The 12880-nt window shown below is 43.2% G+C and overlaps 22 non-coding genes across 22 annotated transcripts; all 22 read right to left on the bottom strand.

Moving 5' to 3' along the window:
• Positions 1 to 489: 489 nt before the first annotated feature.
• On the bottom strand, positions 490 to 561 carry trnag-ucc (transfer RNA glycine (anticodon UCC)). Its single transcript has one exon. It is a non-coding gene; the product is annotated as a tRNA-Gly (tRNA).
• A 513-nt stretch (positions 562 to 1074) lies between these two features.
• On the bottom strand, positions 1075 to 1146 carry trnag-ucc (transfer RNA glycine (anticodon UCC)). Its single transcript has one exon. It is a non-coding gene; the product is annotated as a tRNA-Gly (tRNA).
• A 517-nt stretch (positions 1147 to 1663) lies between these two features.
• trnag-ucc (transfer RNA glycine (anticodon UCC)) lies at positions 1664 to 1735 on the bottom strand. Its single transcript has one exon. It is a non-coding gene; the product is annotated as a tRNA-Gly (tRNA).
• A 512-nt stretch (positions 1736 to 2247) lies between these two features.
• Positions 2248 to 2319, bottom strand: trnag-ucc (transfer RNA glycine (anticodon UCC)). Its single transcript has one exon. It is a non-coding gene; the product is annotated as a tRNA-Gly (tRNA).
• Positions 2320 to 2827: 508 nt separating this feature from the next.
• On the bottom strand, positions 2828 to 2899 carry trnag-ucc (transfer RNA glycine (anticodon UCC)). Its single transcript has one exon. It is a non-coding gene; the product is annotated as a tRNA-Gly (tRNA).
• Positions 2900 to 3411: 512 nt separating this feature from the next.
• On the bottom strand, positions 3412 to 3483 carry trnag-ucc (transfer RNA glycine (anticodon UCC)). Its single transcript has one exon. It is a non-coding gene; the product is annotated as a tRNA-Gly (tRNA).
• Positions 3484 to 3991: 508 nt separating this feature from the next.
• trnag-ucc (transfer RNA glycine (anticodon UCC)) lies at positions 3992 to 4063 on the bottom strand. Its single transcript has one exon. It is a non-coding gene; the product is annotated as a tRNA-Gly (tRNA).
• A 513-nt stretch (positions 4064 to 4576) lies between these two features.
• trnag-ucc (transfer RNA glycine (anticodon UCC)) lies at positions 4577 to 4648 on the bottom strand. Its single transcript has one exon. It is a non-coding gene; the product is annotated as a tRNA-Gly (tRNA).
• Positions 4649 to 5160: 512 nt separating this feature from the next.
• On the bottom strand, positions 5161 to 5232 carry trnag-ucc (transfer RNA glycine (anticodon UCC)). The gene has a single exon. It is a non-coding gene; the product is annotated as a tRNA-Gly (tRNA).
• Positions 5233 to 5749: 517 nt separating this feature from the next.
• trnag-ucc (transfer RNA glycine (anticodon UCC)) lies at positions 5750 to 5821 on the bottom strand. The gene has a single exon. It is a non-coding gene; the product is annotated as a tRNA-Gly (tRNA).
• Positions 5822 to 6334: 513 nt separating this feature from the next.
• trnag-ucc (transfer RNA glycine (anticodon UCC)) lies at positions 6335 to 6406 on the bottom strand. Its single transcript has one exon. It is a non-coding gene; the product is annotated as a tRNA-Gly (tRNA).
• Positions 6407 to 6914: 508 nt separating this feature from the next.
• On the bottom strand, positions 6915 to 6986 carry trnag-ucc (transfer RNA glycine (anticodon UCC)). The gene has a single exon. It is a non-coding gene; the product is annotated as a tRNA-Gly (tRNA).
• Positions 6987 to 7499: 513 nt separating this feature from the next.
• On the bottom strand, positions 7500 to 7571 carry trnag-ucc (transfer RNA glycine (anticodon UCC)). Its single transcript has one exon. It is a non-coding gene; the product is annotated as a tRNA-Gly (tRNA).
• A 512-nt stretch (positions 7572 to 8083) lies between these two features.
• On the bottom strand, positions 8084 to 8155 carry trnag-ucc (transfer RNA glycine (anticodon UCC)). Its single transcript has one exon. It is a non-coding gene; the product is annotated as a tRNA-Gly (tRNA).
• Positions 8156 to 8672: 517 nt separating this feature from the next.
• On the bottom strand, positions 8673 to 8744 carry trnag-ucc (transfer RNA glycine (anticodon UCC)). The gene has a single exon. It is a non-coding gene; the product is annotated as a tRNA-Gly (tRNA).
• Positions 8745 to 9257: 513 nt separating this feature from the next.
• trnag-ucc (transfer RNA glycine (anticodon UCC)) lies at positions 9258 to 9329 on the bottom strand. The gene has a single exon. It is a non-coding gene; the product is annotated as a tRNA-Gly (tRNA).
• Positions 9330 to 9842: 513 nt separating this feature from the next.
• Positions 9843 to 9914, bottom strand: trnag-ucc (transfer RNA glycine (anticodon UCC)). The gene has a single exon. It is a non-coding gene; the product is annotated as a tRNA-Gly (tRNA).
• Positions 9915 to 10431: 517 nt separating this feature from the next.
• trnag-ucc (transfer RNA glycine (anticodon UCC)) lies at positions 10432 to 10503 on the bottom strand. Its single transcript has one exon. It is a non-coding gene; the product is annotated as a tRNA-Gly (tRNA).
• A 516-nt stretch (positions 10504 to 11019) lies between these two features.
• On the bottom strand, positions 11020 to 11091 carry trnag-ucc (transfer RNA glycine (anticodon UCC)). The gene has a single exon. It is a non-coding gene; the product is annotated as a tRNA-Gly (tRNA).
• A 517-nt stretch (positions 11092 to 11608) lies between these two features.
• On the bottom strand, positions 11609 to 11680 carry trnag-ucc (transfer RNA glycine (anticodon UCC)). The gene has a single exon. It is a non-coding gene; the product is annotated as a tRNA-Gly (tRNA).
• Positions 11681 to 12193: 513 nt separating this feature from the next.
• Positions 12194 to 12265, bottom strand: trnag-ucc (transfer RNA glycine (anticodon UCC)). The gene has a single exon. It is a non-coding gene; the product is annotated as a tRNA-Gly (tRNA).
• A 517-nt stretch (positions 12266 to 12782) lies between these two features.
• On the bottom strand, positions 12783 to 12854 carry trnag-ucc (transfer RNA glycine (anticodon UCC)). The gene has a single exon. It is a non-coding gene; the product is annotated as a tRNA-Gly (tRNA).
• Between the last annotated feature and the right edge of the window lie 26 nt (positions 12855 to 12880).

The following is a 12880-nucleotide window of genomic DNA, read 5'->3' as shown; positions in this document are numbered from 1 at the left end:
AGTCCAGCAAACCGAAACGTGATTTGGCAGATGCGATTGAGTGATGACACATTTACTTTCGACCTTAACCAACAGGCCTGGTCTCTGGGTTCCATGGTGTAATGGTCAGCATCCTGGACTCTGAAACCAGTGTTCCAAGTCTCGGTGGAACCTTGTAAATTAAGGGGTGCACGCTTCAAAGTTCTTAAATTAAGAATTAAAATACCCGCCACATTGTTCCCAAGCTTGAATAGAAATCAAATGTGATAAGGAGAAAAGTCAGACAATGCAACTCCTGTCATCCACAAACTTTGACGTCCATAGAAGTCACCAAGTCTACTTAACAAGACACAAATTCAATCATCCACCAGACATTTTTGGCCGCGCAAGCACAGCCACATGCCAATCTCCAACCACTTTGTTATTAAAGACATTAACCCCAAAATGTTGAAAAAGATCAGCCACCTTGTCTATCCCATCAATTGACACATGACAACTAGCTTCATTGACTGCATTGGCTGGGAATCGAACCCAGGTCAACTGTTTGGAAGGCAGCTATGCTAGCCACTATACCACCAATGCACAAGTAGGTCTGATCATAATGACACAAAGTCGAGCAAACCGAAACGTGATTTGGCAGATGCGATTGAGTGATGACACATTTACTTTCGACCTTAACCAACAGGCCTGGTCTCTGGGTTCCATGGTGTAATGGTCAGCACTCTGGACTCTGAAACCAGTGTTCCAAGTCTCGGTGGAACCTTGTCAACTAAGAGGTGCACGCTTCAAAATTCTTAAATTAAGAATTAAAATACACACCACATTGTTCCCAAGCTTGAATAGAAATCAAATGTGATAAGGAGAAAAGTCAGACAATGCAACTCCTGTCATCCACAAACTTTGACGTCCATAGAAGTCACCAAGTCTACTTAACAAGACACAAATTCAATCATCCACCAGACATTTTTGGCCGCGCAAGCACAGCCACATGCCAATCTCCAACCACTTATTAAAGACATTAACCCCAAAATGTTGAAAAAGATCAGCCACCTTGTCTATCCCATCAATTGACACATGACAACTAGCTTCAACGACTGCATTGGCTGGGAATCGAACCCAGGTCAACTGCTTGGAAGGCAGCTATGCTAGCCACTATACCACCAATGCACAAATAGGTCTGTTCATAATGACACAAAGTCCAGCAAACCGAAACGTGATTTGGCAGATGCGATTGAGTGATGACACATTTACTTTCGACCTTAACCAACAGGCCTGGTCTCTGGGTTCCATGGTGTAATGGTCAGCACCCTGGACTCTGAAACCAGTGTTCCAAGTCTCGGTGGAACCTTGTAAATTAAGGGGTGCACGCTTCAAAGTTCTTAAATTAAGAATTAAAATACCCGCCACATTGTTCCCAAGCTTGAATAGAAATCAAATGTGATAAGGAGAAAAGTCAGACAATGCAACTCCTGTCATCCACAAACTTTGACGTCCATAGAAGTCACCAAGTCTACTTAACAAGACACAAATTCAATCATCCACCAGACATTTTTGGCCGCGCAAGCACAGCCACATGCCAATCTCCAACCACTTTGTTATTAAAGACATTAACCCCAAAATGTTGAAAAAGATCAGCCACCTTGTCTATCCCATCAATTGACACATGACAACTAGCTTCATTGACTGCATTGGCTGGGAATCGAACCCAGGTCAACTGTTTGGAAGGCAGCTATGCTAGCCACTATACCACCAATGCACAAATAGGTCTGTTCATAATGACACAAAGTCCAGCAAACCGAAACGTGATTTGGCAGATGCGATTGAGTGATGACACATTAACTTTCGACCTTAACCAACAGGCCTGGTCTCTGGGTTCCATGGTGTAATGGTCAGCACTCTGGACTCTGAAACCAGTGTTCCAAGTCTCGGTGGAACCTTGTCAACTAAGAGGTGCATGCTTCAAAATTCTTAAATTAAGAATTAAAATACACACCACATTGTTCCCAAGCTTGAATAGAAATCAAATGTGATAAGGAGAAAATCAGACAATGCAACTCCTGTCATCCACAAACTTTGACGTCCATAGAAGTCACCAAGTCTACTTAACAAGACACAAATTCAATCATCCACCAGACATTTTTGGCCGCGCAAGCACAGCCACATGCCAATCTCCAACCACTTATTAAAGACATTAACCCCAAAATGTTGAAAAAGATCAGCCACCTTGTCTATCCCATCAATTGACACATGACAACTAGCTTCAACGACTGCATTGGCTGGGAATCGAACCCAGGTCAACTGCTTGGAAGGCAGCTATGCTAGCCACTATACCACCAATGCACAAATAGGTCTGTTCATAATGACACAAAGTCCAGCAAACCGAAACGTGATTTGGCAGATGCGATTGAGTGATGACACATTTACTTTCGACCTTAACCAACAGGCCTGGTCTCTGGGTTCCATGGTGTAATGGTCAGCACTCTGGACTCTGAAACCAGTGTTCCAAGTCTCGGTGGAACCTTGTCAACTAAGAGGTGCACGCTTCAAAATTCTTAAATTAAGAATTAAAATACACACCACATTGTTCCCAAGCTTGAATAGAAATCAAATGTGATCAGGAGAAAAGTCAGACAATGCAACTCCTGTCGTCCACAAACTTTGACGTCCATAGAAGTCACCAAGTCTACTTAACAAGACACAAATTCAATCATCCACCAGACATTTTTGGCCGCGCAAGCACAGCCACATGCCAATCTCCAACCACTTTGTTATTAAAGACATTAACCCCAAAATGTTGAAAAAGATCAGCCACCTTGTCTATCCCATCAATTGACACATGACAACTAGCTTCATTGACTGGGAATCGAACCCAGGTCAACTGCTTGGAAGGCAGCTATGCTAGCCACTATACCACCAATGCACAAATAGGTCTGTTCATAATGACACAAAGTCGAGCAAACCGAAACGTGATTTGGCAGATGCGATTGAGTGATGACACATTAACTTTCGACCTTAACCAACAGGCCTGGTCTCTGGGTTCCATGGTGTAATGGTCAGCACTCTGGACTCTGAAACCAGTGTTCCAAGTCTCGGTGGAACCTTGTCAACTAAGAGGTGCACGCTTCAAAATTCTTAAATTAAGAATTAAAATACACACCACATTGTTCCCAAGCTTGAATAGAAATCAAATGTGATAAGGAGAAAATCAGACAATGCAACTCCTGTCATCCACAAACTTTGACGTCCATAGAAGTCACCAAGTCTACTTAACAAGACACAAATTCAATCATCCACCAGACATTTTTGGCCGCGCAAGCACAGCCACATGCCAATCTCCAACCACTTATTAAAGACATTAACCCCAAAATGTTGAAAAAGATCAGCCACCTTGTCTATCCCATCAATTGACACATGACAACTAGCTTCAACGACTGCATTGGCTGGGAATCGAACCCAGGTCAACTGCTTGGAAGGCAGCTATGCTAGCCACTATACCACCAATGCACAAATAGGTCTGTTCATAATGACACAAAGTCCAGCAAACCGAAACGTGATTTGGCAGATGCGATTGAGTGATGACACATTTACTTTCGACCTTAACCAACAGGCCTGGTCTCTGGGTTCCATGGTGTAATGGTCAGCACTCTGGACTCTGAAACCAGTGTTCCAAGTCTCGGTGGAACCTTGTCAACTAAGAGGTGCACGCTTCAAAATTCTTAAATTAAGAATTAAAATACACACCACATTGTTCCCAAGCTTGAATAGAAATCAAATGTGATCAGGAGAAAAGTCAGACAATGCAACTCCTGTCGTCCACAAACTTTGACGTCCATAGAAGTCACCAAGTCTACTTAACAAGACAGAAATTCAATCATCCACCAGACATTTTTGGCCGCGCAAGCACAGCCACATGCCAATCTCCAACCACTTTGTTATTAAAGACATTAACCCCAAAATGTTGAAAAAGATCAGCCACCTTGTCTATCCCATCAATTGACACATGACAACTAGCTTCATTGACTGGGAATCGAACCCAGGTCAACTGCTTGGAAGGCAGCTATGCTAGCCACTATACCACCAATGCACAAGTAGGTCTGTTCATAATGACACAAAGTCGAGCAAACCGAAACGTGATTTGGCAGATGCGATTGAGTGATGACACATTTACTTTCGACCTTAACCAACAGGCCTGGTCTCTGGGTTCCATGGTGTAATGGTCAGCACCCTGGACTCTGAAACCAGTGTTCCAAGTCTCGGTGGAACCTTGTAAATTAAGGGGTGCACGCTTCAAAGTTCTTAAATTAAGAATTAAAATACCCGCCACATTGTTCCCAAGCTTGAATAGAAATCAAATGTGATAAGGAGAAAAGTCAGACAATGCAACTCCTGTCATCCACAAACTTTGACGTCCATAGAAGTCACCAAGTCTACTTAACAAGACACAAATTCAATCATCCACCAGACATTTTTGGCCGCGCAAGCACAGCCACATGCCAATCTCCAACCACTTATTAAAGACATTAACCCCAAAATGTTGAAAAAGATCAGCCACCTTGTCTATCCCATCAATTGACACATGACAACTAGCTTCAACGACTGCATTGGCTGGGAATCGAACCCAGGTCAACTGCTTGGAAGGCAGCTATGCTAGCCACTATACCACCAATGCACAAATAGGTCTGTTCATAATGACACAAAGTCGAGCAAACCGAAACGTGATTTGGCAGATGCGATTGAGTGATGACACATTAACTTTCGACCTTAACCAACAGGCCTGGTCTCTGGGTTCCATGGTGTAATGGTCAGCACTCTGGACTCTGAAACCAGTGTTCCAAGTCTCGGTGGAACCTTGTCAACTAAGAGGTGCACGCTTCAAAATTCTTAAATTAAGAATTAAAATACACACCACATTGTTCCCAAGCTTGAATAGAAATCAAATGTGATAAGGAGAAAATCAGACAATGCAACTCCTGTCATCCACAAACTTTGACGTCCATAGAAGTCACCAAGTCTACTTAACAAGACACAAATTCAATCATCCACCAGACATTTTTGGCCGCGCAAGCACAGCCACATGCCAATCTCCAACCACTTATTAAAGACATTAACCCCAAAATGTTGAAAAAGATCAGCCACCTTGTCTATCCCATCAATTGACACATGACAACTAGCTTCAACGACTGCATTGGCTGGGAATCGAACCCAGGTCAACTGCTTGGAAGGCAGCTATGCTAGCCACTATACCACCAATGCACAAATAGGTCTGTTCATAATGACACAAAGTCCAGCAAACCGAAACGTGATTTGGCAGATGCGATTGAGTGATGACACATTTACTTTCGACCTTAACCAACAGGCCTGGTCTCTGGGTTCCATGGTGTAATGGTCAGCACTCTGGACTCTGAAACCAGTGTTCCAAGTCTCGGTGGAACCTTGTCAACTAAGAGGTGCACGCTTCAAAATTCTTAAATTAAGAATTAAAATACACACCACATTGTTCCCAAGCTTGAATAGAAATCAAATGTGATCAGGAGAAAAGTCAGACAATGCAACTCCTGTCGTCCACAAACTTTGACGTCCATAGAAGTCACCAAGTCTACTTAACAAGACACAAATTCAATCATCCACCAGACATTTTTGGCCGCGCAAGCACAGCCACATGCCAATCTCCAACCACTTTGTTATTAAAGACATTAACCCCAAAATGTTGAAAAAGATCAGCCACCTTGTCTATCCCATCAATTGACACATGACAACTAGCTTCAACGACTGCATTGGCTGGGAATCGAACCCAGGTCAACTGCTTGGAAGGCAGCTATGCTAGCCACTATACCACCAATGCACAAATAGGTCTGTTCATAATGACACAAAGTCCAGCAAACCGAAACGTGATTTGGCAGATGCGATTGAGTGATGACACATTTACTTTCGACCTTAACCAACAGGCCTGGTCTCTGGGTTCCATGGTGTAATGGTCAGCACCCTGGACTCTGAAACCAGTGTTCCAAGTCTCGGTGGAACCTTGTAAATTAAGGGGTGCACGCTTCAAAGTTCTTAAATTAAGAATTAAAATACCCGCCACATTGTTCCCAAGCTTGAATAGAAATCAAATGTGATAAGGAGAAAAGTCAGACAATGCAACTCCTGTCATCCACAAACTTTGACGTCCATAGAAGTCACCAAGTCTACTTAACAAGACACAAATTCAATCATCCACCAGACATTTTTGGCCGCGCAAGCACAGCCACATGCCAATCTCCAACCACTTATTAAAGACATTAACCCCAAAATGTTGAAAAAGATCAGCCACCTTGTCTATCCCATCAATTGACACATGACAACTAGCTTCAACGACTGCATTGGCTGGGAATCGAACCCAGGTCAACTGCTTGGAAGGCAGCTATGCTAGCCACTATACCACCAATGCACAAATAGGTCTGTTCATAATGACACAAAGTCCAGCAAACCGAAACGTGATTTGGCAGATGCGATTGAGTGATGACACATTTACTTTCGACCTTAACCAACAGGCCTGGTCTCTGGGTTCCATGGTGTAATGGTCAGCACTCTGGACTCTGAAACCAGTGTTCCAAGTCTCGGTGGAACCTTGTCAACTAAGAGGTGCACGCTTCAAAATTCTTAAATTAAGAATTAAAATACACACCACATTGTTCCCAAGCTTGAATAGAAATCAAATGTGATCAGGAGAAAAGTCAGACAATGCAACTCCTGTCGTCCACAAACTTTGACGTCCATAGAAGTCACCAAGTCTACTTAACAAGACAGAAATTCAATCATCCACCAGACATTTTTGGCCGCGCAAGCACAGCCACATGCCAATCTCCAACCACTTTGTTATTAAAGACATTAACCCCAAAATGTTGAAAAAGATCAGCCACCTTGTCTATCCCATCAATTGACACATGACAACTAGCTTCATTGACTGGGAATCGAACCCAGGTCAACTGCTTGGAAGGCAGCTATGCTAGCCACTATACCACCAATGCACAAGTAGGTCTGTTCATAATGACACAAAGTCGAGCAAACCGAAACGTGATTTGGCAGATGCGATTGAGTGATGACACATTTACTTTCGACCTTAACCAACAGGCCTGGTCTCTGGGTTCCATGGTGTAATGGTCAGCACCCTGGACTCTGAAACCAGTGTTCCAAGTCTCGGTGGAACCTTGTAAATTAAGGGGTGCACGCTTCAAAGTTCTTAAATTAAGAATTAAAATACCCGCCACATTGTTCCCAAGCTTGAATAGAAATCAAATGTGATAAGGAGAAAAGTCAGACAATGCAACTCCTGTCATCCACAAACTTTGACGTCCATAGAAGTCACCAAGTCTACTTAACAAGACACAAATTCAATCATCCACCAGACATTTTTGGCCGCGCAAGCACAGCCACATGCCAATCTCCAACCACTTATTAAAGACATTAACCCCAAAATGTTGAAAAAGATCAGCCACCTTGTCTATCCCATCAATTGACACATGACAACTAGCTTCAACGACTGCATTGGCTGGGAATCGAACCCAGGTCAACTGCTTGGAAGGCAGCTATGCTAGCCACTATACCACCAATGCACAAATAGGTCTGTTCATAATGACACAAAGTCGAGCAAACCGAAACGTGATTTGGCAGATGCGATTGAGTGATGACACATTAACTTTCGACCTTAACCAACAGGCCTGGTCTCTGGGTTCCATGGTGTAATGGTCAGCACTCTGGACTCTGAAACCAGTGTTCCAAGTCTCGGTGGAACCTTGTCAACTAAGAGGTGCACGCTTCAAAATTCTTAAATTAAGAATTAAAATACACACCACATTGTTCCCAAGCTTGAATAGAAATCAAATGTGATAAGGAGAAAATCAGACAATGCAACTCCTGTCATCCACAAACTTTGACGTCCATAGAAGTCACCAAGTCTACTTAACAAGACACAAATTCAATCATCCACCAGACATTTTTGGCCGCGCAAGCACAGCCACATGCCAATCTCCAACCACTTATTAAAGACATTAACCCCAAAATGTTGAAAAAGATCAGCCACCTTGTCTATCCCATCAATTGACACATGACAACTAGCTTCAACGACTGCATTGGCTGGGAATCGAACCCAGGTCAACTGCTTGGAAGGCAGCTATGCTAGCCACTATACCACCAATGCACAAATAGGTCTGTTCATAATGACACAAAGTCCAGCAAACCGAAACGTGATTTGGCAGATGCGATTGAGTGATGACACATTTACTTTCGACCTTAACCAACAGGCCTGGTCTCTGGGTTCCATGGTGTAATGGTCAGCACTCTGGACTCTGAAACCAGTGTTCCAAGTCTCGGTGGAACCTTGTCAACTAAGAGGTGCACGCTTCAAAATTCTTAAATTAAGAATTAAAATACACACCACATTGTTCCCAAGCTTGAATAGAAATCAAATGTGATCAGGAGAAAAGTCAGACAATGCAACTCCTGTCGTCCACAAACTTTGACGTCCATAGAAGTCACCAAGTCTACTTAACAAGACACAAATTCAATCATCCACCAGACATTTTTGGCCGCGCAAGCACAGCCACATGCCAATCTCCAACCACTTTGTTATTAAAGACATTAACCCCAAAATGTTGAAAAAGATCAGCCACCTTGTCTATCCCATCAATTGACACATGACAACTAGCTTCAACGACTGCATTGGCTGGGAATCGAACCCAGGTCAACTGCTTGGAAGGCAGCTATGCTAGCCACTATACCACCAATGCACAAATAGGTCTGTTCATAATGACACAAAGTCCAGCAAACCGAAACGTGATTTGGCAGATGCGATTGAGTGATGACACATTTACTTTCGACCTTAACCAACAGGCCTGGTCTCTGGGTTCCATGGTGTAATGGTCAGCACCCTGGACTCTGAAACCAGTGTTCCAAGTCTCGGTGGAACCTTGTAAATTAAGGGGTGCACGCTTCAAAGTTCTTAAATTAAGAATTAAAATACCCGCCACATTGTTCCCAAGCTTGAATAGAAATCAAATGTGATAAGGAGAAAAGTCAGACAATGCAACTCCTGTCATCCACAAACTTTGACGTCCATAGAAGTCACCAAGTCTACTTAACAAGACACAAATTCAATCATCCACCAGACATTTTTGGCCGCGCAAGCACAGCCACATGCCAATCTCCAACCACTTATTAAAGACATTAACCCCAAAATGTTGAAAAAGATCAGCCACCTTGTCTATCCCATCAATTGACACATGACAACTAGCTTCAACGACTGCATTGGCTGGGAATCGAACCCAGGTCAACTGCTTGGAAGGCAGCTATGCTAGCCACTATACCACCAATGCACAAATAGGTCTGTTCATAATGACACAAAGTCCAGCAAACCGAAACGTGATTTGGCAGATGCGATTGAGTGATGACACATTTACTTTCGACCTTAACCAACAGGCCTGGTCTCTGGGTTCCATGGTGTAATGGTCAGCACTCTGGACTCTGAAACCAGTGTTCCAAGTCTCGGTGGAACCTTGTCAACTAAGAGGTGCACGCTTCAAAATTCTTAAATTAAGAATTAAAATACACACCACATTGTTCCCAAGCTTGAATAGAAATCAAATGTGATAAGGAGAAAAGTCAGACAATGCAACTCCTGTCATCCACAAACTTTGACGTCCATAGAAGTCACCAAGTCTACTTAACAAGACACAAATTCAATCATCCACCAGACATTTTTGGCCGCGCAAGCACAGCCACATGCCAATCTCCAACCACTTATTAAAGACATTAACCCCAAAATGTTGAAAAAGATCAGCCACCTTGTCTATCCCATCAATTGACACATGACAACTAGCTTCAACGACTGCATTGGCTGGGAATCGAACCCAGGTCAACTGCTTGGAAGGCAGCTATGCTAGCCACTATGCCACCAATGCACAAATAGGTCTGTTCATAATGACACAAAGTCCAGCAAACCGAAACGTGATTTGGCAGATGCGATTGAGTGATGACACATTTACTTTCGACCTTAACCAACAGGCCTGGTCTCTGGGTTCCATGGTGTAATGGTCAGCACCCTGGACTCTGAAACCAGTGTTCCAAGTCTCGGTGGAACCTTGTAAATTAAGGGGTGCACGCTTCAAAGTTCTTAAATTAAGAATTAAAATACCCGCCACATTGTTCCCAAGCTTGAATAGAAATCAAATGTGATAAGGAGAAAAGTCAGACAATGCAACTCCTGTCATCCACAAACTTTGACGTCCATAGAAGTCACCAAGTCTACTTAACAAGACACAAATTCAATCATCCACCAGACATTTTTGGCCGCGCAAGCACAGCCACATGCCAATCTCCAACCACTTTGTTATTAAAGACATTAACCCCAAAATGTTGAAAAAGATCAGCCACCTTGTCTATCCCATCAATTGACACATGACAACTAGCTTCAACGATTGCATTGGCTGGGAATCGAACCCAGGTCAACTGCTTGGAAGGCAGCTATGCTAGCCACTATACCACCAATGCACAAATAGGTCTGTTCATAATGACACAAAGTCGAGCAAACCGAAACGTGATTTGGCAGATGCGATTGAGTGATGACACATTTACTTTCGACCTTAACCAACAGGCCTGGTCTCTGGGTTCCATGGTGTAATGGTCAGCACTCTGGACTCTGAAACCAGTGTTCCAAGTCTCGGTGGAACCTTGTCAACTAAGAGGTGCACGCTTCAAAATTCTTAAATTAAGAATTAAAATACACACCACATTGTTCCCAAGCTTGAATAGAAATCAAATGTGATAAGGAGAAAATCAGACAATGCAACTCCTGTCATCCACAAACTTTGACGTCCATAGAAGTCACCAAGTCTACTTAACAAGACACAAATTCAATCATCCACCAGACATTTTTGGCCGCGCAAGCACAGCCACATGCCAATCTCCAACCACTTTGTTATTAAAGACATTAACCCCAAAATGTTGAAAAAGATCAGCCACCTTGTCTATCCCATCAATTGACACATGACAACTAGCTTCATTGACTGCATTGGCTGGGAATCGAACCCAGGTCAACTGTTTGGAAGGCAGCTATGCTAGCCACTATACCACCAATGCACAAGTAGGTCTGATCATAATGACACAAAGTCGAGCAAACCGAAACGTGATTTGGCAGATGCGATTGAGTGATGACACATTTACTTTCGACCTTAACCAACAGGCCTGGTCTCTGGGTTCCATGGTGTAATGGTCAGCACTCTGGACTCTGAAACCAGTGTTCCAAGTCTCGGTGGAACCTTGTCAACTAAGAGGTGCACGCTTCAAAATTCTTAAATTAAGAATTAAAATACACACCACATTGTTCCCAAGCTTGAATAGAAATCAAATGTGATAAGGAGAAAAGTCAGACAATGCAACTCCTGTCATCCACAAACTTTGACGTCCATAGAAGTCACCAAGTCTACTTAACAAGACACAAATTCAATCATCCACCAGACATTTTTGGCCGCGCAAGCACAGCCACATGCCAATCTCCAACCACTTTGTTATTAAAGACATTAACCCCAAAATGTTGAAAAAGATCAGCCACCTTGTCTATCCCATCAATTGACACATGACAACTAGCTTCATTGACTGCATTGGCTGGGAATCAAACCCAGGTCAACTGTTTGGAAGGCAGCTATGCTAGCCACTATACCACCAATGCACAAGTAGGTCTGATCATAATGACACAAAGTCGAGCAAACCGAAACGTGATTTGGCAGATGCTATTGAGTGATGACACATTTACTTTCGACCTTAACCAACAGGCCTGGTCTCTGGGTTCCATGGTGTAATGGTCAGCACTCTGGACTCTGAAACCAGTGTTCCAAGTCTCGGTGGAACCTTGTCAACTAAGAGGTGCACGCTTCAAAATTCTTAAATTAAGAATTAAAATACACACCACATTGTTCCCAAGCTTGAATAGAAATCAAATGTGATAAGGAGAAAAGTCAGACAATGCAACTCCTGTCATCCACAAACTTTGACGTCCATAGAAGTCACCAAGTCTACTTAACAAGACACAAATTCAATCATCCACCAGACATTTTTGGCCGCGCAAGCACAGCCACATGCCAATCTCCAACCACTTATTAAAGACATTAACCCCAAAATGTTGAAAAAGATCAGCCACCTTGTCTATCCCATCAATTGACACATGACAACTAGCTTCAACGACTGCATTGGCTGGGAATCGAACCCAGGTCAACTGCTTGGAAGGCAGCTATGCTAGCCACTATACCACCAATGCACAAATAGGTCTGTTCATAATGACACAAAGTCGAGCAAACCGAAACGTGATTTGGCAGATGCGATTGAGTGATGACACATTTACTTTCGACCTTAACCAACAGGCCTGGTCTCTGGGTTCCATGGTGTAATGGTCAGCACTCTGGACTCTGAAACCAGTGTTCCAAGTCTCGGTGGAACCTTGTCAACTAAGAGGTGCACGCTTCAAAATTCTTAAATTAAGAATTAAAATACACACCACATTGTTCCCAAGCTTGAATAGAAATCAAATGTGATCAGGAGAAAAGTCAGACAATGCAACTCCTGTCGTCCACAAACTTTGACGTCCATAGAAGTCACCAAGTCTACTTAACAAGACACAAATTCAATCATCCACCAGACATTTTTGGCCGCGCAAGCACAGCCACATGCCAATCTCCAACCACTTTGTTATTAAAGACATTAACCCCAAAATGTTGAAAAAGATCAGCCACCTTGTCTATCCCATCAATTGACACATGACAACTAGCTTCAACGACTGCATTGGCTGGGAATCGAACCCAGGTCAACTGCTTGGAAGGCAGCTATGCTAGCCACTATACCACCAATGCACAAATAGGTCTGTTCATAATGACAC

The sequence above is a fragment of the Anarhichas minor genome, unplaced genomic scaffold, assembly GCF_050575085.1.
Source record: "Anarhichas minor isolate MPS153535 unplaced genomic scaffold, ASM5057508v1 ptg000005l, whole genome shotgun sequence".
Classification (NCBI taxonomy): Eukaryota; Metazoa; Chordata; class Actinopteri; order Perciformes; family Anarhichadidae; genus Anarhichas; species Anarhichas minor.
Note: the sequence above shows the minus strand (reverse complement) of the source record. Positions and strands in the feature narration are given on the sequence as shown.